This window comes from Ambystoma mexicanum, chromosome 3q (genome assembly GCF_040938575.1).
Source record: "Ambystoma mexicanum isolate Mex_15411 chromosome 3q, UKY_AmexF1_1, whole genome shotgun sequence".
NCBI lineage: Eukaryota > Metazoa > Chordata > Amphibia > Caudata > Ambystomatidae > Ambystoma > Ambystoma mexicanum.
The window spans coordinates 326,393,895-326,420,077 of NC_090926.1; positions in this window are offsets into that span (position 1 = coordinate 326,393,895).

Consider the following 26,183-nt stretch of genomic DNA (forward strand, 5'->3'; position numbering starts at 1 on the left):
AGACAATGTCTCCACCATCTTCAACCTACAGAAACTCATTTTGCTATCATCACTGAACCCCTAAAACGCCTGTTGCAAAAAGAAGATCCATTCGCCTAGACAGATGAATGACAAAGTGCGTTTGACACGATCAAACAAGCCATTGCCGAAGCCATGAGGCTTGCAAACTTTGATCCCAACTGACACACTGAAATTTTTGTAGATGACAGCCCAGTAGGCCTAGTGGCCATCCTTGCACAAACCAGCACCCCTGATACCAACCCAAGACACATAGTGGCATATGCCAGCAGAGCACTGGATCCCCCCCAATCAGCATACTCCCAGGCGGAGAAAGCAAGCTTGGCAGCCATTTGGGCCAGTGAGCATTTCCACAACTTTGTAATCGGGAACAAGTTCACACTCATCACGGATCATCAGGCGCTGCTCTCCCTCGTTGGGAACCCAAGGACGAAAATGCCCCCAAGGATCGAACGATGGGGCATTTGCCTACAGGAATACGATTTCAAGATCATCCATCGACCAGGAGGCGGGAACAACCCTGCTGACTATCTGTCAAGGCACCCGACCAGCAAACAAGTCCCCAGGTCCTATGACACTGAATACGATAGTTATGTAACAGCCAGCGCACTGCCCCCAGCCATCTCCATTGAAGCCATTGCCTCTGCTTCGGCAGCAGACCCCTCCATGGCTTTAGCAATAAGTCTGACAGAGAACAATAGGGGGAAGGACTTTCGCCAGGCAGTTCTAGGACACCCTGGCACCTGCAGAGATTAGCTTGAAAGGCTTGCCAAAATACATACTGAACTGGCCGTCCCGGACAAAGCAATCTTACTAAGGGGATGCCGACTAGTTATTCCAGCAACACTCAGGTCTGAAATCATCAAGACCGCCCATGAAGGCCACAGGGGTGCTGACAACACCAAAAGACAACTCAGATGCCATGTCTGGTTCCCCTTCATGGATGATATGGTCGACCGGTGGGTGAAGAACTGTGTAGCCTGTCAATGCACCGCAAAAGCAGCACTTCCAGTGCTGCTCAGAGTGACCAAAATCCCGAATCACCCCTGGGAACGAGTCGCAGTAGATTTCTATGGACCACTTGAAACAGGTGAGTACTTATTGCTCTTCATTGATGAACACTCCAGATCCCCCATCGTAAAGAAGGATAAATCCACAGCATTCGCCCACGTAGCTGCCACGTTCGAAGAAGTCATCAGTGAATGGGGGATCCAGAATACAATAAAGTCAGACAATGGTCCGCCTTTCAGCGGACACAAATTCAGAATATCTGCAAGGCACATGGGGTTTACTCATCAAAAGATCACGCCACGCTGGCCCCAAGCCAATGGGATGGCAGAAAGGTTCATGGCCTCAATCAAGAAGACGATGGAAAGAGCACGAATTGAGGGCTCAGACCCCCACAAGGCGTTGTGTCGAATGCTGAGAGACTGTTGTAACACACCCCATGAGGCACCCAGCAAAACCCCAGCTGAACTCATGATGAAATATCAAGCTAGGCCCAGAATCATCAACAATCCAACAACCCGGCCTGAACCAGATTGAGAGGTCATCCGAAGGGACGCCGAACGAAAGGAGAAAGCCAGTGTTGAAACAGACGGAAGAAGGAGAGCTCAGACAAAGAAGTTCCAAGTAGGAGATGAGGTATGGGTCCAACAAAACATGAACAAGAAAACAGACTCACAGTTTGCACCTGAGCCCCTACAAGTAATTGCTGTCAAAGGAACAATGGTAACAGAAGCAAATGACTCAAAGGAGGTAACCAGGAACAGTTCTTTGTTCAAGCACGTCATGAGAGGAGAGGAGGAGAGACCTCCGCCCGTCGACTCAGACCCTGAACACTATGACGTGTACGACGAGGAGTGGGTCACCCTCGAACCGCAGGTTCTGCGTCAGTTGGATCCAAATGGCAATACTGACGGTGGCTCAAGTCAAGAGCCACGAGGACAACCCCAAAGGGTCTCCGCCCACAACTCTGAGGTCTCTAAAAAGTCAAACTTCCTACTGCACCTTCTCAGAGGTACTCTTCCTTTCCTCTCCTTCCCCCAGAAGCTCATGCTATCCCAAGATCTGGTTCTCTCTAGGTTGGACTATTGTAACAGCCTCTTTCTAAATCTACCTGCCTCTACTCTCAGCCCTCTGCAACTAATCCAGAACAGGACTGCAAGACTTGTCCTTGGCCTCAAGCCTTGGGATCGTATCACTCCAGCTCTGAAATCTCTCCATTGGCTCCCAGTGGACGCAAGAATTACATTCAAAACCATCTACATTGTACACAAGGCTTTCTGGGGCCTGGGTCCAAAATACCTTCAGCTATCCCTCCGCAAATACCTACCCTCTCGTGCTCTTCATTCCTCTACCTCCAACTTCCTCAGGGTCAGTCATTTTTCAAAGAAACGAGCTGGGGGTAGATCTCTGTCTTCTGCTGGGGCCTCCCTCTGGAACAGCCTCCCTGCCACTATAAAACTTGAGGAGAACCATCTCCGGTTCCGGAAGCACCTCAACACCCTCCTCTTTTCTTCTGCCTTCGCTCCCCCTCTCCCCTGCTGATCTGTTCTCTCTTGGCACCGTGCACCTGGCCTCCCTCTGTGATCTGGGCCCAGGTACCTGCTCACCCTGCCACCCTCCTGCACTGCCTCCGGGCCACCCCTTGCACTGTGGTCTGTATCTGTACCCATACATCCCCCCCTTTTTCTTCCTGCAGTTATCAGACCTACCCTGTCTGCTGCCTTAAACCTAGCACTTGCAAATTGCTGGCTGCACTACCACTGTTTGTTGCCTAATTTATTTATTTATTTATTCATTATTACTAATCTTTTTCTCCGCTGCTTCACACTTTCCACTTCTCCTCCTTCCATGCACTTTTCCCCTCCCCCTCTCCCATGCACTTGCGCATTCTCAATGTCACTGGGCCTAGTAAGTTCGCTGTTTTGTTCTCCCCTGTTCCCCTCCCTTGCCTTGTCACGCTCTGAAACACTTGTGTATGAGCGCGATAGAAATAAAATATCAATTTCAATTTCAATTTCAAAGAGACCTCAGATACTAGCAGAAGAATGTTAAGCCACAGTTAATAAAGTTCAAGTTAAACCCTTGCAAGGATTTTTGTTCAGGGGTGTTGTTGCAGGGACTGTCTCTTTAAGACAGTGCGCTTGAGAGAGCGTCATGGGCGGACGTGACGTTGGACAAAGGGGAGGTTGAAGGGAGGAGGAAAAAGGAGGGGCAGTATCCTGTTGTATCTGGAATAAAGAAGACGTATTTAAGTTTAGCTGGTGTACGTCCATTATTATACATAGCCCCCCGGGGCTAACACACTCTATGTCAGCATGTCATCCTAGATCCACTATCCCATGATGTCCCAATGCTATCGGCACATGACTCTGCTATGCCCCTTGGGAGTGTACCATGCTCCCCTGTTGAGTGGTGTCCAGCTGTGCTCCCGTCCTATATGCTCCGTGCGTATGCCCAATGCTCCTCCAGTGCCAGTGCCCCCCTCCGTGCTCTCCTATGCATATGTCCCATGTCAGGCACACGGGTAGCTCATCCAATGTTGGCATTATTCTTTGCTGCTACTTCTAGTTTTGTGGTACCCATCATAAGTGCAGTGGACACATTCCACCCCCTCAACCATGGCACCCTTATCACCCTCACAGAAAAAATAAAATCATCAGTTTTCCTGGATGGTGCCTGCCTACCACAAGCCGCATCCAACTACATCACCAACCTGCCTCCACACTGGCTCAACATCACCAACTCCTGTCTTGCACAAGTTACAACCCCCTCCACACCCGTAACAGAACAAATCTCCCCCTCTTCAAGAAACAACCCCATACCACACACTCCCTGAAAAGTGCCACCCCATCACTATCCTGCCATGCCTCACCAGAATCATGGAATGCTTCGTCACAAGCCAACTCCATCACCACATCACCACAAACAACTTCCTCAACCCATTCCAATCTGGCTTCAGACCCAGCCACAGGAGTAAGACTGCGCCACTTCATATCCTCAGTGACCTCCACGACATCACTGACAAAGTGCACACAGCCCTCCTAAAACTACTGGACCACGCTGCAGCCTTCAACGCCATTGACCACAACATCCTCCTAAACATAATATCCCAGAGGATTTAAACTATCAGGCACCGTTCCTGACTGGTTCACCTCTTTTCGCAATAACAGAACACACTTTGTCTGCATGCCTTTCTATCAGTCCAACCCCACCCTAGTCAAGTACGGGGTTCTGCAAAGATCTACACTGTCTCCCCTACTCTTCAACCTATATGTGGAACCACTTGGACAGACTCTAAGTAACCGCAATGTACATTATCAACAATAAGCAGACAACACACAAATATGCTTTGAAATGTCCTCACTCTTACAACTCCACACCCACAAAGCCCGTCCCTCCACCATCACCCCCTGCATGGCCCCACACTTCCTCAAACTCAACCCTCCCAAAACAGAATACATCCTCATCTGCCCCCCAGCCACAAACCCAACCTCACACCCTGGATCAAAGGACTGGCCACGGACAACTCACATGCATCCCTCGCCACACTAGTCAAATCCCTAGGCTTCACCATCAACCCCCACCTTTCCTTCACATACCAGATAGCTGCCGTCACAAAAGCATACAAGTTACGACACCTTATATGTAAGGTAAGACGCATCCTCCCCCCTGATGACTTCTGCGCTGCAGCCCAACCACTAGTTCAGTTCACAATGGATTACCGGAATGTTCTCCTCACTGGACTCGCCAACAGAAACCACGCCCCCTGCACGCACACTGCAGCATGTCTCATCCTGCACCTACCCAAACACTCACACATCACCTGAGCTCACTCCAAACTCCACTGACTCCCCATACCACAGAGAACTGCTTTCAAAGGACTCTGCATTATATACAAAGCCATTCACCCCAATACTCCATCCTACTTTCACAACAAACTGAAACACATCACCCAAATAAACACCAGACAAGCCAGACAAAATATCTTGTGCCTTGCCCTGGGTAAACTACCATGTTTGAAAAAACAAGCATTCCTCTAGTGTTTACCCAGAGCTTGGAACACCGTACCACTCCACATTCTCACCGCACCCTCCATCACCACTTTTTGAAAAGCCTAAAAACGCACCTCTTTCCCCACCCCTAGTCCAGCCACACCACCACCCATGCCATCTCCTATGCTTCGTATTCTGTCCTGTAAAATTCAATAACTTCTGTGTCATCTCGAACCTTTTAAACCTTTGAACCTTGAAGGTACCACTTCCTTTACTGCTCGTATTAACCTTCTCAACGTTCAGGAGATTTGCCCATTTATTCTTCACTATGAAAACTCTGATCTCCACCCTTGTGCTCAGTAAGCTCAACTACTGGTTCTGCCTACTCCTTGGCCTTCCACTCTACTTCTTCATCCATCTAAACAAAGTCCTCAACCTGCACTTTATACAACCTACTCAGATACTCCCTCGTTGCTCTACTGACACCATGCTGTTGGCTCTCCAATGCACAAGCAATTCCTTTTCAAGTTCCATCTTCTAGTCTAAAAAGCTATCAGCATTGGGGGGACAACAACCTGCTTCTCGGCTGGAAGTAACCCATCAATGGATTGTCCGAGTCTGGATCGCAGACCGCAGAACTAGTGGGAATCTGGCAAGAAGGGCCAGACAACACATTGAATAGGACAGGGAGGTGGTAGCTCAATGTATGGAATATTGTTTCTCATTAATTGTATTCTTGATGACCAACTATGCTGTACACTGTTTAAGAAAATAATAAAACAGTGTAAAAAAAGAAAAGAAAAAAAAGCTATCAACGGTCTTGCCACTCAGTACCTGGCTGACTATATTTTGTCTCCACATCATCTCGGTCCCTCTGCTTATTCTTTTCACACAACCTCACTGTCACAGGCCCTGCTGCCTACTCTCGCTGCTGTTCTTTCTCCCTACTCACTCTGACACATTGGAACCCAGTACCCCTCACAATCAAAGTCAGCCCAACTATGGTTATGCATGTAAAGGAACCTGCAATCATCGGAAACCTATCATGTCTGATATCCTGAATTTCGGACACCTCTCAGTACTCAACATGAATCCTCAAAAATCGGTAATATTTCCGCTTTACTGATCAAATCAAGGCATTTCCAGGCGGGCTAAGATTTCAGTGGCACATGACTAATACACAATATCTAGGAATAGAATTGACTCGAGCACCTGAGGTCCTCTGGAGGGAAAACTATGGTATACAATTGGAACAAGCACAGAGTGTGGTAGATAGATGGATGATATTCCCCTTTCTTTATACGGAAGGATCTCTTTGGTCAAGATGGTAATATTACCTAGATTATTATATATCTTCCTCAATGTCCCCTTGGTAGTCCCAAGATCATTTTTAAGGAGCTGAAAGCTATAATCTCCAGGTTCATTTGGGCAGATAAACAGCCCACGATCTCTTCGAAGCTCAGCATACATTTCTCTTGTTAAAGTGGGAGCTGCCCTCTCCCCATCTTTCCAACCCAACCCCCCTCCCTCCAGCAACACGTAATGATGTCATTGTGTTTGTTTGTACAGTTCTCCTCTTTTCTTTGAAGCCTTTTCTCCCTGGGTTAATATTACCTTTGAAAGTCACTGGGTTAGATTGTTATTTTTGTTTTGTCCTTGGTATATGGCCCACTTTTTTACACCATCCTAAATTGGCTGAGCTTTTGTTCTCATCTTTATGCTATTGCACAGGCACCCATCTATAACCATGTTATTGTGAGTTATTTGTGATTGAAACTGACATAATTTGTCTTCAAATAAATACAAATAGAGTAAATGTGAAAAAACCATTGTACAATGTATTGCACTAAAGATTGGAGGACAGATAACTCGAAGAAAAAAAATTTAATTCTAAGAGAATCAAAAGAAATCATCTATGCATCCCCCCAAACATCACAAATTCTTAAAATATATCTCTTTATCCAACTCCGCCAGCACAGAGTCTTATTCTCAATTTGCAGCCCTGGAATATACCACAGAGAGGCTCCATAATGAAACAATAAATTCTCACCACAGCCGACAATCCATGAAACAAGTGTATCTCTAGTTGCCTCGGTAGAGGGTCATTTTGTAGCTAAGTTAGGCATCTTCCCGTTGGAAGGTTTAGGTCTATTCGACCAAAAAATATTGACCTTTTCCAATTTGACCGAATTTATTTTGTATGTTTTTTGGTCAAAAATGCGGGGAGAGACACTCCCCGGACCTCCCACACTTTCCCCCACCTTAACCTATTACCTTGCCCCACCCCACATATATATTTAATTTAAATTGACCGAAATTCCCCCAAAAAACAAACAAAAGAATTCTGTCATATTGAAGAGGTCAATTTGATTTGTGATCAAGTATGCTAATACCCCATTGAATATGCATCACTTAGAGAATATGGTGAAAATCTAGCTCTTTCTATAGACATCCAAAGCGGCATAGAATCACCACTCTCAGTAATAAAAATGCAGATTTCTTCAATAGAAGCCCCCTGTGGTAATGTTCATGATTGGGGTATCCAAATCCCCCATCACGCACTGCACGCACAAAAATGTATCGTGGGATCTTAAATTTCTTTCCTTCTCCCCATAAAAAATTATGAAAAACTCTATTAATACGCCCGAGCATCTCCTTCAGGAATTTCAGAGGGAGTGTCTGAATGATGTAAAGAACCTTAGGTAAAAGCATCATCTTAATTGCATTAATCTTCGCCCAAATATTAAGTGTCAGGCGATCCTATTTTCGCGAATCCCGTTAAAGTACTTCTATCAATTTAGCTACATTAAATTCTACCATCCTCTTCAGGTCTCGAACAAGGTGAGCTCCCAAGTACTTCACACTTGTATCTGCCCATTGGCAATTACACACAGCCAAGTCTTCACATGGGCGAGCGGCATAAAGACCGCTGATTTCTGACTGTCGATCCACGATTCAGGAGTGGTGCACCTCTACTGATCTTTGCCTTAATGCCAGTAAGACAGAGATCCTTCTCATCAGGACCCCTGCTCTGGCTTTCCCTCTCTCACTCTGGCTGCCTTCCATGGGCCCTCTTCCTTCGCCTTCCTGTGAGGCAAGAAACCTTGGGGTCATCTTCGACTCCACTCTCTCCCTCTCTCTTCACATCACGGACCTTTCCAAAAAGGCCCATTACCAGCTGCACCTCCTCAAAGGTACTCTGCCTTTTCTCACCTTCACCCAGACGCTCATTGTCTCCAGAGCACTGGTTCTCTTGAGGTTGGACCACTGTAACATCCTCTTTCTTAATCTGCCTTCCTCCACTTTCCGCACTCTGCAAGTAATCCAGAACAGGACTGAAGACTTATCCTTGGCCTCAAGACCAGGACCCTATCTCTCCAGCCCTGAAACCTCTCCACTGGCTCCCGGGGTCTGCAAGTATCAAGTTTAAGACCCTCTGCATTGTCCACAAGGCATTCTGGAGCCGGGGCCAACACTACATCCAACACTCTCTTCCTAAATACCTTCCTTCTCAAGCCCTATGCTCTACTGCATCCAACTCTCTGAGGGTCGGACGCTTCTACAGGCAGAGATTAAGGGGTAGATCACTTTTGTCAGCAGGTGCCTCCCTCTGGAACGGCCTCCCTGCCCATCTCAGACTTGAACCGTACCACCTGAAGTTCCAGAAGCAGCTCAAGACCTTCCTTTTCTACTCTGCTTTCTCTCTCTCCCTCCCCTGCTGACCTAGCTGCCTGCTTCATGGACTGGTTTATTGGATACCCTGAGAATCTCACAGGGTACCAGGCTCCTATATGACCAGTGCCCCCCGCACTGCCTCTGGGCCTGTCGCGCACTAGGGGCTGTAACTGTTAACCTCCGCAGTCCCCGCCTCCTTGCAGTTACACAGAGCCTCGCTGCCGTGGCTGCACTTACTCAGCGAAATTTCTTCCCTGATTGCATTTTTCCCTTTCCCTCTCCCTGGTGCTTCTCCCGTCCCCCTCCCCTGCTCCTTGTGTTACCGCACTTGCACAATCTGAATGATATAAGGCCTAGTAAGATCGCTTGTCTTGTCTTCCCTTCGTACCCTCCCTTTTTGTGCCTAGAAACACATGTGTACAGGTGCGTTATAAATGACATATCCTATCATATCATACCATAAAAATCAATAGACCAAATTCTGATGAACGCCCACAACAGGAAAATAAGGGAAATAGTGAGGACTGGGCTGAATTCGGATTTGACAACCACCATTGAGATAATATAGTGGCATATGAGGCAAATATTAGCACACTTGAAGAGGGTAAAAGGGACAACATGGGGGTCATTTTCTACTGAAGTGGAGTGTGAAAGGAAAGCATAAAAGTAGTTAATGCTTTTGTTTTATGTTCCACTTCATTTTACAGCACTGCTGGTGCGTACGAGGGCAGCAAGATATGCTTTGCTTTCCTCCTCTGTCTCAGGAGAGCACTTCATGTTTACGCCTGCATGGGATTATCATGCAGGCTTAAATCAAATGAATTCCAGTGGAATACACATGACATTAGAACCTGCCAATGAGCAGGCAGATTCCATTTGAATCCATTATAAAACACTATCTGCAAAGTGTTTTATTTCTCTCAAGGTGGAGAGTAAAAGAACAGAGTAAAGTCGATGTTGCCTTGTTTTACTGTTCACTTTTGCACTCCGCTTTGAAAGTGTAATAAATTCCATACAGAGTACCAGAAATACGAAATGCAAGGGTTGGTGGTCCGCTGCATGCAATTACCATTCAATTTCAAATGATCCCCACTGTGCACCGTTGCTTCAAACACTGTTTGCTTAAAAATGAGGAAGAACGGCCGGTACAAGTAGAGGCTCATATTTTAGATGTGACAGTTCTGAGCACTACGCAAACTCGGAATAGTGTCCTGCCAGAGATAGATACTGTGCAGTGCGTAGATACTGTGCAGTGTGTAGAAAGAAAGGACACTTAGCAAGGGCCACCCACGGTAAAAGCTGGAACAGAATTACTTTTGTGAGCTCAGAAGTTAAGGGACAGCGTGATGAGAGTGAACATGACATACGTCAGGTGCAGTATCCTATGGTGGGCCAGACATATGAAAGAACTTGGTCTGTTGTGTCCTTAGTTATAGATGTGGCCATGGAATGTGGTCCCAACACAAATACAACTATACAACTCTATCTTCTGAGGAAAGTTAAAAAATCAAGAAAGAGGAACAGAAACATGTTGAGGCTTTACAATTACAAGACATGAACGTGTGTGTCGTTAAATAGGACATGTTTGTATTTTTAAAAGTGTACACTGCCATGAACATTTATAAAATTTGAAAAATGTACAGATGTAAATAATGTTAATATGAGGGGAGAAGGCAATAGGTGAGCATGCTGATGTATTGTGGAATTGTTTATGAATCATTTAAAAAATGTGAATATTATGATGGATGTGGTTGAAATTATGTATTAGGTTTAGGATTGGGAATGAATTTGAAATTGTTTAAGGACTAGGTTGAAAATGCAAATATGTCTAGAGTAGAGGCTGAGAGTATATTTATGTACCAATGTATGTAGAGATTTAATAGCAATTCTTATGCAATATAGTGATCGAATTAATTTGAAAATAATGGTCGTGAGTTAGAATCTAGAATTATTTCTATAAAATCTCGGTGTTGGGTTAGAGCATGTTGCGTGGAACTGGAAAGAAACCGGACTCCAATGGAATTCTACAATTCTAGGGCTGGAAGGCTACAGGGAAGTGTTTGATGACTTTAAGAAGCACAGTGCAGATATTTCCCATGGGAGTATGGGGGGGAGGCAAAATTGAAATGCTGAGATATGTTCAATAGAGCATAAAGGGCGGGCAATGTAAGCTAACGTATATGCTCTGATCAATGGGGCGCCCCTTTCAGGGTGGGTCCTCCATGACACACTAGGAATGAACCTCCATCCTGATGAAATGGTGCAAGTGATGTGTGTGGGTGAATGGGCTGCCGACCTGTTATTTGGCAAATAGTGGGCGTTTCTTTTAACAAATATCTATAGGCGTCTGCAAGATTGTTCTTCATAAGAATGCAGTTCCAGTAAGGAGTCACATTTGAAAGGTACCCGTGACTATTTATAGTGACTTCGCTGATCTCCTTGATCATATAGTTCCAAAGGTTATTATAGAACCCAATGAAAGCTGTGGCTAGGTCCCCACCCCCCACATGTCCGGATAGCAAGTCAGATGAGAAAAGTTGACTTTGTGTGGAACTATGTAATCTTAATGAGTTTAGGGTGGCCGATTCCCATCCCTTACCCAACCTACAGGATTACTGGCCCTCTTGGGTTAAGCAAGGGTTTTGAGCATCTTGGACATGAACAGCACACAAGTAAAAGTCTGCCTTCATTATACCACAAGGTATCCCTCCTTTAGAAGTCCAAACGTTTGATGCCCTTTATTATGTCAAATGGTGTGTTCCAGTTTACGAGACTTCCTTTTGGGCTAGCTATTGCTGTCTGTGTTTTTCAACGCACCGTGTTCAAGCTCCTCAGGAACTTCCCAAGCGGCATTTCACGTCAGGATGCTATCCTAGTCTATAAAAGGGATGTGGTGGACATGCTCTGGGAGCAATGAAGGACAGCAGACTTACTTTGATGGCTAACAAACTCAAGATTAGAGTTCTAGAAGTGCAATATCTAGGGAACACAGTTTTGGGGAAGGTACCATGCCTAAACGTGACTTCCTGGATGCCACAGAGAAAGCGGGTAGGCGGTGAACGTGGAACACCTTCGCTCCTTTTAAGATTCAGCCCAGTTCTATTACAGGTTCATTGACTGTTTCACCCATAAAACTGAGCCGCTGCAGAGAATTTTGAAAAAAGGGTCCAAGTTCATTTGGTCAAACAAATGAAAGGATTGCTTTGCAATGATCAAAAAAGAAATCAAGAAGGCCCGGCTTCTCAAAGATTTTGAGACATTCTAAGAGCATGTTTTGAGGTTGATGCTAATGCTTATTACTTGATGTGAGCACTTGCTCAAGGATCCAGAGGCCAGGACAGTAGTGTATGCTTGCAAAACATTGGCAGTCAGTGAAAGAAATCACAGTAATTGAGCGTGCAGCTCAATCTTGCCTTTAGTCAATCGAACACTTCAAAATGTTCTTGTGCAGAATAACCTTTATCTCCAAGATAGGCCATAAACCCCTGGTGTATGTCTTATGCCCGAGAGGAGTGGGGGAACTCCCTTCTAGGTCATTTAGGTTAATAGCTAAATTACAGCAACGCAAGTTCAATGTGGAGTACATTCCTGGTAAGAAGAATGTAGAGGCCAATTGTCTGTAGCAGAGGATATGTCTCAGCGTTATATGGAGTGTAAGGTGGCGAGGATGGAAAAGAGTGACCATGTTTTTGTTGTAGTCCTTTGGCTTGGCGAATCTGCTCTTCCAGTGGATGAGTGGGAAGATGACCAAAGAACCAAGATAAAAAAGGTTAAGCAGTATTGTCAAGAAGGGGGCCCACCTAAACATAATCTTAAAGGTGACCCAAAGAATTTGCTAACATACTTTCTTTCAAGTTGAGTGTAAGAAATGATTGCCTTGCATGTCGGCAGGAGCTCTTCTCCTATCATATGCAAACTCATAACCATTTCTCACCTACGGCACCCAGGGATTAAAGGCACCTGGAGAAAATTGAGGGCTGATAATTGGTGGCTTCCATGGACTCTGATGAAGAAGGGAGAGTCCAGTCATAGGATTCTGGCCAGAGAAGTGGCAAAGTAGCAGCACCACCCATAGGCCCCATGACTTCAATTGACTTTCCTTTCAAGTCTTGGCAGAAAGTAGGGATTGATAGATCAGGACCAATCCAGGTACTTGCTGATAGCCTCAGATATCTAGTCAGTTTACTTAATTATCACTTGATGTGGCCTACTGTTTAACCCATAAAGGAAGTAAACACTGCTAATGTTATAGGGTGTCTGCAGAAAACTTTTGTGATTTTGGTGCCTGATAATGGGGTGCAATTTACATCATAAGAGATGACTGTGTTTCTAGAGACCGCAGCGCTAACATCTTTTCAGCTGATGGATTCGTAATAAAGGGTGTACTTTCAGGTAGAGTGTAGACATGAGAAAGGCACTTGAGACGAGAGTTCATGGTAAGCAGGGTGCCGGGAGGAATACACTGGTCCAAGGTGGGGTGCCAAGCTTTCCAGTGCTAGTCCTGGTCAATGGGTGCATGCACGTTATTCTGGAAAGATCTCCATTGTGTTTGTTTAGATAATGTAAAGAAATTAACATTAAATACGTGGGTCCTGCTCCTGCCAATGGAGTTCCCACTGAAGCGACCCACCGGGTCCCTGGCCTGGTTTTGTGATGCCTTCTCCTTCAACAGTAGGTAAAGATAACAGTGAAATCCAACCAAGCACTGCAGTCTCTTAATTCTGTACTGGGGCCACAGGTGGCCCTACCAGTGACAAATCGGAATGTATATGAGAGCTCCCCCAGTTTAAAGACTATGAGATGTGTTTACTGTTAACTTTGTATTTTCACCTCGCCCTTTTCTTCTCATTTAATTTCCCAGCACCAGAATGTACTCACAAGATCATTGCATTCAGCAGTCTAGCTTTTGTGTTCCATGGAACTCAAAAAGGGAAGAAGGACTAACAACATTGGCAGTCCTTCAGCGGAAACACTGCGAGCAAGGCCAGGCAAGCACCGTGTAGACGGAAGAGCTGACTGGCAGCTACTGACCAGGATGTGACGCAAGGAGAGACAGCGTCCCTACCTACCGGGAAGAAGACTGAAGGCCGGAAGAGGCTTAGGCTGCCGACACAGAAGAGCACCCCGGAGGATGGTCCAGCAGGTACGCACAGCCAGACTCTCAGGAATTGCAGGGGAGCTGCGTACGGCAATGCGCAAACAGGAAACAACGCAGAAGAACCATAAGAAGGCAGGAAGAGACATGAGACCATAGTAAGAGATGGGGAGCCCATACAGAAGGTACAGGGGCAACCCAGGGACTTCAAGGGCACTACCGAAACCAGTGTGACGAGGACTCGAGAAAGAGAAACACAGATACACGGGTGTGGGACCCGAGAAGCCAATACAAAGGGGTCTGGGAGACAAGAAAGAGTAATACAGGAACAGGGATCAGGGACCCGAGAAGCCAGTGTGAAGGGGTCGAGGACCAGAGAAAGAGAAAGAAATGTGAAGGGGTCTGGGACCCAAAGATAAGAAAGCATAACGAGAGGGACCCTCTGGAGGAGAGACCATATTCCTGGCATGGGAGTGTGCCAGTGATACTGTGAAGAATCCATCAAGCATAGCCAGGGTCAAGGACCTAAAGGTGCATGAGGACAAGGTCCTCAAACAAGCCCTCGCCCTCTTCTTTGGCGAAGTACCTGGTAAAGTTCAACAGGTGTATTCAAGTGAGTCACTGGAGGGGCTCATCAGGGGCACGAGAAAGGCCAGGGGAAGGGAGACATTCCCCTTACTTTGTGGAACTGCAGATACAAGGCAGGAAATAGCCAGGGAAGGGAGACATTTCCCCTACTTTGTGGAAATGTGTAAACAATATCCTGAGAAAAGCCAGGGGATGGAAGCCATTCCACGTACTTTGTGGAACTGTAAGTACAAGCCTGAGAAAGGCCGGAGGACGGAAGCCAGTCCCCCTACTTTGTGGAACTGTAAATGTAAGCCTGAGAAAGGCCTGGGGAGGGGAGACATTCCCCCAACTTGTGAACTATACTCGTCCAGAAGAAGGGAGTCATTCTTCTGGGCTTTGAAGACACTCATCCAGTGAACTTATAAGTGATAGGGATAGAAGTAGGATTTGTACGTACGATGGAGGAGGTTTTAGCTATGGCAATTCTGACAGTTCCTTTGTTTTTATTCAGGCAGGGTAACCCCACTTAGAGTGAGGGATAGCTAGGTCTTATGGTATAAATAAAAGACTTTGCCCAAAAGCATGCTACCGTCTGTCGGTCTCTTCCTTACACTCCCTTACAAAACACAGTCAAATGCACACAGATGCATCCTTCCACCTGTATTTTACACTGTCACAATAACACTGACACACATTAACCCAATCACAGAAACCAAAACACACACACACCACCTTATTTCAAAACACACATAAAGATGATAGGTCGCTCTTGCTCCCTCTCGATCACCAGGTCCAAGGCGTATTTGCCTTGGAGCTCTCTTTACTTCCGTGAGTTGAAATATGCAGTCGACTTTCCAAGAAAGAGCAACTATGGAGAAAATAAAAGCCAAATTCCCACACCGTCTTTCACTCTCCATTATCCAAGTGAAAACCACATAACCACAATTACCAGCAAAACCCCAACCACATATTTTGTGGAAGAGTTTGACTGGCAAATCAAGGTGGACTACGGTCTAACTGTAAGCCCAAGTAAGAGCAAGGAGGGGCAAGGAATGGGCTTGGTGTGATGGACAATTGAAGGGCGTGAGTGGCAAGGAATGGGTGAATGAGCAACGTGAGTAAAGGAAGGGGGTGTGTGCAAGCCAAGGGAAGGGAAGTGAATTCATAGTTAAAGGAAGGAGCAAAAGGTGAACAGAGGTCTGAAATGGCATTTTAAGAAACAAGGGGGCATTGAGAATGTGGTGCAGAGGAAAGACTCCGGGGGTTGGTGGGTAAGCAGGTAGGTCAGCAGGTTGACTGTTGCTGAGATTTATGTCTGACCTGCATACCACTGCACCCTATTATGGGACTGGCTTGACCGACCTTCTTTTTTCTGCCTAAGTAATGCATATTTGCTTTATGAACATATGTTTCAAATGCTAATTTTGTTATATATTTTTTTCCGGTTGCTTTATTATTTGTCTTGGTGTTTTGAAAGTACACACAATTGTACAGACTCGGATTATAATTATAGTACGTTTTCATTATAATTATAATCTTTTCTGTTTCTCAGGGGTATTTGCCTCAGGATACAGGTGATTAATCAGACCTTCCTGCTTATAACTATTTTGCGATTTGCTATAAAATCGCAAAATAGGCGGTTTTCCATCTGTGCCTCATGATGCACTTAAATCCTGCAAAAATGGCTAAAGAAAAAAACCTCTCTTTCCCTCTTGTTTATCTGTCCGCGTGTGTTCAGCCGGGTGCAGGAGCTGGCATCAATGTGCCTGATTACGCTGGCAGGGGCAGGGGCAGGAGCCGCCAATAAACAGGCACAGATTGGCCTTTCACTCTGCACATACTTATGACCTCTGACCCTTTATCTCCTGACCGTTGCCCACACTAGCTATCTACTGCTCTTTGAGGAAGTGACCTGCAGCTTTGAAGTTCAGGACAGGAACCCAAGTCGAAGCATTTTCAGGGCAAGTTTGCACCTGCACTGGCCTTTTCAATGGAACTATATGTGCCTATGTTTGCCCCATCACCCTCTTTTGCATTTACCAACCCCTCTGTCAGCACCTCCATGTGCCTCTTTGTGTGAAGAGCTAGATGTTTCCAGCGCTTGGCCTTTCTCATTCAAGAACCAAATGGAGGGGTTGGAGAGGTTACGGGATCTGAATTGTTTGTCTAGTTTTGCTTTAGATTGACTCTTGTAATTTAAGCCACCTTTTCAATGCAAAAAGATGTGCTCTTTGCAGTACAAATATCCTTTAACGTTAACATCCTTTGCACTGGCTTCGTTCACCCCCTTGATGTTGTGCCGTCCTAATTGCTAGCCTTCAATCACGCTTACATTGCCCACTGCTCAACCCCCACATTATTATTTTTTAGCCCATGACATTTCTTTCCCACCCATGCAAACATGCACCATCTCTTTCATGCACTTCACACACTCACCACCCCTCCCACAGGCATGCTCAAACGCATGCACCCATGATCACAAGCAATACCTTAATCTCTTGCACCCTCTCACACTCGCAAGCACCTTCCATCTCTCTATTTGCACTTTCTCCCAGACGCCCTCTCATCCGTGAAAGGCACATGTCACATTCTCCCAATCTCTACATGTGCCTGCGCAGGCCCTGTATTATGTGGCTCCACACCAGCCCATCCTGTGCACCACCCCGATATCTGAATTGGAGCCCTCATATCTCTTGGCCCTCTATTATGCACCCTCTTGCCCACCTCTAGCATTGTATTGAATTGTCCTGGTGCTGTAGTGCATTCCCTGACCCCCAAAGCCTGTATTGCAGCCCCACCACACAAACCAGGTCCTAGTATTATGGCCTCCTGCCTCCCTGTTCCTGCATTATGCACCCGCAGGCCCTGTATTGCAGCCCCCACCCCTATAGATCCTGTATATCAACACCCAGGCGCTGTATTGGGGCTCCACCCTCTCAGGATCTGCATTGGGTTGCCCATCACCAGGCACAGTATTGCCCCACTCTGGCAATGTAATGCTGCGCCCAAAACCACCTGGTCCTGTATTTTGCACCGACACCCTCCTTCCCATGTATTGAGGCTCCAACCACCGACCCAGACCCTGCATTGCAGTCCCCCAGGTACTGTATTGTGGCGCAAAAACCATGCGGACAATGTACTGTGCAACCCCAGTGCAATTCCACACCTCCTGCCCCTGTATTGTTTACCCCTAAAACTCCTGTCACTGTATTGCCCCCCAAGCCTCTTCCCTGGTCCATTATTGTGTGCCTGCCACAGCCCCAGGCCCGGTATCATTCTGGATTCCTCCAACTTCTAAGTGCTGCAATAGTGTCATAATTGGGTGATTCTTATAATGCTTCATGCAGATTTCCTCCAGCTCCGAAGGACTGAAATTCATTAAATAATTTGGTGATCCATATAGCTCATTATGCATGACGATTCCAGCTTCCAAGTGCTGTAGTTAGTTTCGTAATTTAGTGGGGGTTGTCATCGTGCTTCATGCTGAATTCATCTAGCTTCTTAGCACAGCAATCCACCAAACGCTTTGTAAAGGTAGCAATAAGTATTCTATTTGATTTGAAACATATTCTTTTAAATGTCTGCTTTCTACACTGAAAGGGTTTGGAATATTTTGGCATGGAAACAATCTTTGTTTATTTATTTATAATGCGCACAAGACCTGGAAACAATCTTTGTTTATTTATTTATAATGCACACCAGACCCGGGGTTATCAGGGCGCAGAGGTACATGAATGCTTCAAACTTAGGTTACAGGCAAGGTACAATATATACAATTACAGGTATAGTAAACGTCAGATCATAAATACATATAGGGATAACGTTGCATATAGTATGAGATCCGGAAATTTACAGGCAGGGTTATAGTTATATACAATACACGTATGTACAGAAAATGCTCACTAAATATACAATGTGGGTAGTGTCTAGCATACAAGGCAGGTGGTGAGGGGCTTTACTGAGTAGGGATACAGTACCCACTGGGTGTTGGTATTACTAGTCGTTGTCTTTGAGCCATTTACTCAGGCTCTGCCTAAAGTTCAGGTTGCTTTGGTCAGCTCATAAAGGATAGGGTAAGGAATTCCATAGCATCGGTGCCTTAACTGTAAAGCTGCTGCCCCCAACTTTGGTGAGTTTGAATCTAGGCACAGATAGACAGTTGGTATTGGCTGCTCTGACGGGCCTACACAAGGATCTTCTATTGATTCTTTCAGTGAAGTAGCGAGGCGCAGCATTATTTAATCATTTGTGTATGAGAAAGGCCGTTTTCAACTGGATTGTATCGCTGGTCGATAGCCAATTGTGTTGCCTTCTCAACACTGAGATGTGTTCTTTTCTTAGCAATGTTTAGGGCAGCTCTAAGGGCGTTGTTCTGGAGTGTTTGTATTTTCTTGATGATGTATTTGTTAGCAGCAATGTAAAGGAAGTTACATCCAGTTTGGAGAGGATTAGGGCTCTGGCTAGAATGATACGGCTATTTATAGAGAGGAAATGTTTACCCACTCTGATAAGTTTGCATGTATATGCACTGGTGGATGCCATGGAATTGACTTGTTTGGTAAAAGTAAGGGTGGAGTCGAAGTAAAAACCTAAAGTTTTTACTTCTTTGGCAACTTTGATGATGTTGCCGTCAATGTCAAAGGATGTGTAAACGGGAGTCCCTTGAGGCTGGATGTGGTGCCCAGGATAATAAGCTCAGTTTTATCATCATTCAGGCAGAGACCGTGTGCGCCATCCATGCCTGAATGATGATGAAAACTCTATTTACCAAGTCTGAGTCCTTGTCATGATCCCCTGAAAGCAGAAGGAAAATCTGAGTATCATCTGCATAATTAGTGTAGGTGACGGGGCTTGGTAAATATGTTATATAGTGTCGGTGAGACACATGATCCCTGAGGCACTCCACAAGTGATAGGGATAATGTCAGCAGCAGCCGAGGGAGAGAAGGCTCTCATCGTTCTATCACTGAGGAAAGATTGTATCCATACTATGGCCTCCCTGGAGAAGTGAGCTGCTGAGTCCAAATGGTTACATAGGACATTGTGATCCACCAGGTCAAATGCAGCTGAGAGGTCAAGGAGGAGGATTAGGGCTGCTTTTCCATTGTCCCTAACCTCATCAATTTGGACTTTCAAATCGATGAGTAGAATCAATGAATAATAATGTTTACTTTCTGTATTCGAAAACACTGCTATAATGCTGCAACAAAATGCAATAGTTTGCCGCAAAATGTTCTTTTTTATGCCGCAAAATGTTACATTGCATGCCGCAATATCCTGGAGCATATGATTAATAGGCTTCCCCCTTGAAGTTACATTGGTGCTTTGAAAACCAGAGTTATTGAGCAGTATGCTAGCTTAGCCCTTGAATAACAACTTTGCAGAAACCATTTTTTGTTTCTAGTATTGAAGATGGAATTGGAGAAGATTAAGTTTCCTCTGCTTTCCGAATTAGAAACTGTGGAACCAGGAAGACAGGGCTTAAATTCCCACCTTCCACACTTCATGGGTTATGTGATCCTGACTTTCCATCACTGGGCCTTATTTTCCTTATCTATCTGCAGAGAAAGCCTCACTCATGTGGGTTTATACTCTTTAAATAATTGTACCAATGTATGTTAGGCATACTGGTGACAAGGCAGGATGACAAGTGAGGGTCTTATGTTGTTGGATGGCTACACAGGGAACAGGTATAGGTTTTATGTTGTGGGCTGAGGAGGCGGGAAGGCAGGTGTGGGTCTTTTGCCATGCCAGCTCGTTGGACTCTGAGAGCAAACCTAAACCCTGTGGTCTGAAATGGCTCTGTTCAACCAATGAATTCTCTTGCTTCAGCACCTTTTTACATTGTTCTAAAACTAAAGATGAGATGGGATGGGAGGAGATGTACATAAAGAGAAACCCGTTGTTACCGACTGGTAAATCCACATGCACTCCTATTGGACCTATGTCCTTCTGAGAATACTTCACTGAAACATTTTACTAACAACTTAAAGGGTTTAATCAAAGTTTCACAAAACAAAATTCACAAAATATAAAGATGGTACATTTGAGTTCCCAAACTTAGGGTTTTTTATATTTTATAACATAAGCTGTCTTTTGAGTTCCAAGGCTGATGTATAAATGTGTAAGGACTTTAGTAAACAGTAAAGTTTAATTATGGGAATATAGAATATGACATGAAACGATCAATCACATTCCAAATTCAGATGCCAACGCATTTGGATATTTCATGCTATCCATCTTCAGGGCTATAAGCTGTCCTTTCATTGTAACGGGTGATATGTTTTTAAGTTTCATTGGTTCATCAATAATGATATACTCAAAGAATTTAAAAGTAAATTGCATCAAAGTGACATTGCATCAATTCCACAAAGTAAGTTCTGACCTGTAATAAGATACATTCTATTACTGAGTGTTTTAATTACATATCTCATGATCCTGTACTGTGTAGACCTGAGCAGTCATTCCCACTTACCCTGCTCATTCATATGCAGGTTTGACCTCATGGACTCATTTCCTTCTACGTCTCAAAACAGAACCACACGTGCATGCATCCTGTAAAGGACAAAGAACACGTCTCCTGTCATCACAGTGGGCTTTTAGTGGCACCACCACCATGTATCTTATATGTCCTGCTCATGCATAAGAGACGTCAACCCTCTTCCCTACTGGAGCTTAACCTCCCTTCTATGCAATGCTACTTAGCGGTTGCCATAGTAACTCTTGCACGGCTGCACTGGCCCAGTGCCTGTCATTTGTTTGCGAAGGCCGTTTGGCACATATCGAACGTGTTCCCACTTATCAGATTAACTGATGGCATGCTAGAGTGCTCACAAGCATGTGAAGCTTGGGTACTTACGCAGGTTGTCTTCATTCGACGGACCACGGACCAGCAGACCGGCAACAGGGGTCGGGTGCCCCGTGTCTGTCTAGTTGTCTATCCCGTTGCCATACCAATCGCCGTCCGGCAGTGAATGTGTCTGGCGACATAGGGGAGCCATATTGGAATGGGTATGAAACCTTGTATACAGTCCCTCACTGGTATGGGGGAAAGTCAAGTTTAGCCCCTATTAAGCTCCTTATGGGTACTGACCACTTTCAATTATGTAAGGACAGTGGTTCTAATTCGTTGAGGGCATTAACTTTCTAAGGACATTAATTCTGATCTCCTCACATACACATTCTGTAAATGTGGCCACATATAATAGCCTAGCTTGTAGAATAACCAACAATTGTAAATTTATGTAGAGGTACGAGAACTCTGTTCTGGCAGAGATCTGCTCAAAATCTGTTCCAAATCCTGAGTGTTATGTAAAGTTACAAAAAGTCAAGTAGAGTTGCAAAAACTCCTTTCTGACAGATATCTGCTCACAGTCTGTTCATAGTCGGTATCCTGCTGCCATGGTGCAGGGTGAATGTTGATCCATCACTCCTGGCACAGTGGGGCTGGTACATTTCCAGATTATTTATCTCATGAACTTGCCATAATGTATATAACATCTTATAAGAGATTTCTGTACACATTCTGTTATGTTTAATACCATGGCTTCTCCCAGAAATGTCTGGTCACATTCTAAGGTTGTTGACTGTGGTCTGTGGACTGACCCTCTTTCATCTAAACAGGGGAATGTGTGTCCCAGATCTCTGTATCAAACGCTATATGTTGCTGACCCATTGGTACTGGTGTAGACACATAAGGTCCCATTCACAGTTCATGCCTCGTGGCATCAGTGAGTCTAACTCATCGATCCAGGCGATCTCTCGTTGTAACAGTTTCCTCTGTAGGCCTCCCCCTCTACCTGATTGTGAGACTGGCTCTAAGATCACACATTTTAATTGTGCTATGCTGTGTCTAGCCCCCATGAGGTGAGTTGCTACGGGAGACTTCATACTTTTCATTCGAATATTATATTTGTGTTCTGTCCAGCCTATTTTTGCCTCTCTTGTTGTAATTCCCACATAGTAGTATCCACAGGGGCACTTCAGGGCATACACCACAATGATGGAATAGCATGTACATTAGTGTCTCAGTTCTATTCTTTTACCTGAATGTGGATGGATACATGTATTACCTCTTATTATGTTACCACAGTGTTGACAGTTGCCACATGGTTGTGTGCCTGTGTGTTGTGATTTCCGTCTGTCATGAGAGTTGATATCTGCCTTAACTAAAGTGTTCCGTGATGTCCGACTGTTCCTGTATGCAAAAGTTGGTAACTCCGGGAATAGTCTCTGGAGGAGCGGGTCTATTTGCATCATGCTCCAATTTTGCTTGATTACTTTTTTAATTCTTGCGCTCTCTGTCGAGTGTGTCATGACATATACCAAAGCTGGACTTGGTTTAGGTAATTTCTGTGTAAGTAGGGTTTCACGTGGTATGAGTTCTACTTTTTCTGATGATGCTTGAATGAAATCTTTGTCATATTTCCTTGTGCGGAATTTACCCTTCAGGATGTTTGCCTGTTGCTTATATTCATCTATACTCGAGATGTTGCGCCAAGATCTTTCATTAACTGGCTGAAGGGTACAGTGTCGATTGTCTGTTTTGGATGAATGCTGGTGGCCATTAATAAGCTATTCCGGTCCGTTGTTTTAGTAAAAATGTTGTTTTCAAGGTATATTTCAACATCTAAAAAATGTATTTTTTTGCCACTGTGTTCTGTTGTGAATTTGATCCAGGGGTGCGTCTGATTCATCATTGTAAATAAGTTATCCAATTCACTAAGTGGTCTGGTTCAAAACCCGAACACATCATCGATGTAATGTACATACATCTCCAGGTGTTGCATCCATCTCGGTGATTCCAGCACATGTGTTGTTTCCAGGTATAACATATATGTGTTTGCGTAACTGGGTGTCATTGCTGCTCCCATGCTTGCACCTCAAACTTGAAGAACGTATCTGTCACCAAACTTAAAGAGGTTATTCAGTAGAACCAGTTTCAACAAATATAGGACAAAGATGTTATCCACAGTGCACGAGTCCAACTTCAGTAACAGCCATTCATCGCTTCCATCCCTGCTTCATATACATGTTGGTGTATAAGGAGATGACGTCCATGGTGAAAAGGATTTTGCGTTCCTCGATGAATTGTATTTCATTCAGTTTTGTTAAGAAGTGCGTTGTGACGTTATAATAGGTTTGACTTTCTTGTATGAGTGGTTTTATAACCTTGTCCAAGTACTTCGCTAAAGGTTCTAGTAAGATGCCCATTGCCGCTATGATTGGATGTCCGGGTGGATTGGTCATGTTTTTGTTTATTTTGAGTAGTGTATAAAAGACTGGAATCACAGGATGTTCAACCTCCAAGAATGTTGTTGTCCATTCGGTAATTACCTCAGCTTCAACCAGTTCTCAGTGATCAGTTCTCGCACTTTTGTGGTTGGATCAAACGAGATATCTCTGTCTCACCGTCTTCTAGTTGTCTTTTTACTTCTCTGAGATAAGTACTTTTGTCCATCAGTACAAGGGCACCTCCCTTATCTGCAGGTTTAAAGATAAGATCCTGGTTGTCTAACAGGCATTTTAATGCTTGTCACTCCCTCAAGGAGAAGCTACCACGTTCTCTTGGTTGAAACTATATTTTCTTTAGACCTTCCAGAACTTGTTTCTCAAATGCTGTTAGAGAATCGTGTTCTGTACTGGTGGATAAAAAGTGGGAGGCGATGTAATCTGCTGTCAAATTACAAACTGTAGCACATTGAAAACTGGGCTCAAATCCCAGATTTTCTATTTCACAAATGATATTATACTGGTGAAATAATGTTGCTATGTTTGGTAAGTGGGAGAGTTTCCAGGAGTCTGGGTCTTGAAGAAACCACAAACATATCTCAAAAATATGTTGCATAGAAGGAACGTAATGTCAATAATGTCTCCTCTATATACTTCAGAAAATGTGTGAAGGGAAGTGAATGGTATTGAGATGGCTTATTCTGAAAGTTGGGGCCTCTGCGTTGCGGGCCTGGGCCATTGCACGATGGGCCAAAAAAGTAATCTTGCCCCCCAGGACAAATGTTGTCAGTCCTCCCCTGCTGCAATGTGAGCCTGGGCAGGCAGATAAGATAGTGAAGGTATCAATCAGCAGCTGGCAAATGCAACCAGCACAGCATGAAGCATGAGGGCAGCTGCATGAGATCGGGAGAGAAGGAATGGGAATGGCAGCGTTTAGGCAGAGGGCCCTCTGTATTTCTTGATGGCTTTTCTGACTTTCAGACTTTATTCTCATCCAAAGCCTGACTGGGAGAATGGGTCTGTTTTTATGTGATCTGCCTTACGGGTCTTTATGAGTACTACAGCAGGGGTACCCCAAGGTGCCCCAAAGAGCCCTAGAGAACATACAACCCCGCCCTTTTGGCCATGTGGCTAGGCTGGTGGTGACTTTTTCACTTGAGCAATATGGTTCCACTGGATGAAACCCATTTTATCTTGCTGGCTACATTTTGACGCCCTCCTTCACTACCCAAAATTGGGGTTGTCTTGCTTTGCCTCGAAGACATGAGGGGTCACATGACAATCCCTTGTCCCTCTTAATGTATGTGAGAGGAAGTGGCTACGTTTAGCCACTGTATTCATGTATCCCAGGACTGATGGCTGTAAACAGCCTGAAGTCAGTTGTAACTGGCATATTTAGATGCCCATCTGGGACAATGTGGATGTGTTGCTTTGTGTGACTGTATACAAAAGAGGGACTCCCAAAGGTTCAGGAACTTAACGGAGCACAAAAACTATCTTGAAACACAAGGGTGTTCCTGAACGAACTCAAGTAAAGGTATCATTTACATTAACTATCAGTATTTATTCAACTGATAGCCTAAACAGCACAATACGTCAAATTTTCAGTATTTGATTTTCTGGTATCTCACCAATCAAAGTGACCCTATAAGAAGGGAATAGGTACACTAATTTGAAAATAACATTTCTTTTGTTTTATTGTTTTTAACAAAAATAGACCAATTTAATAAGTAAAAAATAGAGCGACAAACACACATGAAGAATACAATTTACAGGAAAAAACCAAAACTATTTGGTTGATTAGGTTAATGGAAACAAAGTCATACATGAATAAAATTAACAGGAGTAGGAGTACAACCCCACATCGGATTGTACATATGCAGACAACATATGGACACTAACGAAAAAGGGATCAATGATAACAAATAGCTATAGTTATTCATACAGTGTAACTAAGTATAGCAAAAGTATGAAAGTTATTTAATATAAACAAAAAATGCAGAGATAGCTAATGAGAGTTAGACTATCCCTGGCTGACCCTTACTGTCTAAGGGATAGAATTAATCCAAACAATCGTAGCGAGTCTCCTTGTTAAAAGAGACAGCATCATTGACACAAATCATACAACGAACAATAAATGCTGTGTATAGGGCCTAATTTCGGCTAGAGAAAACAACAACATAAACAATATCACACAAAATGCTGTGTAGTGAGCCTAATTTCGGCTAAAGAGAACAGCAACATAAACAATATCACACAAAAATACATTTGTGAAATTGAAATATACAATTGCTTTTTAGTTTAACAGTTAAATAAGTGATAATTGCACAAGCTGACGTAGATTATGTCACAGGCTGAAAGGGGTGTACTACGCCTACCGCTATAAAGCGTGTATGGCCACAGTGACTGGAAGCAGGAGCACACGGCGCCTGCAATTGTCACGTGGGACTAGGTGGCGTTTCAGTGGTGTAGTAGTGGATGAAAACCCCCTTCCTCAGGTACTAGGATCTTCAAGTTCAGCCCTTGTGGAAGCAATGGAATAAGAGGTCCACCTAAAATAATAATTACAGGGGACATATTAAACTCAGAGGTTTT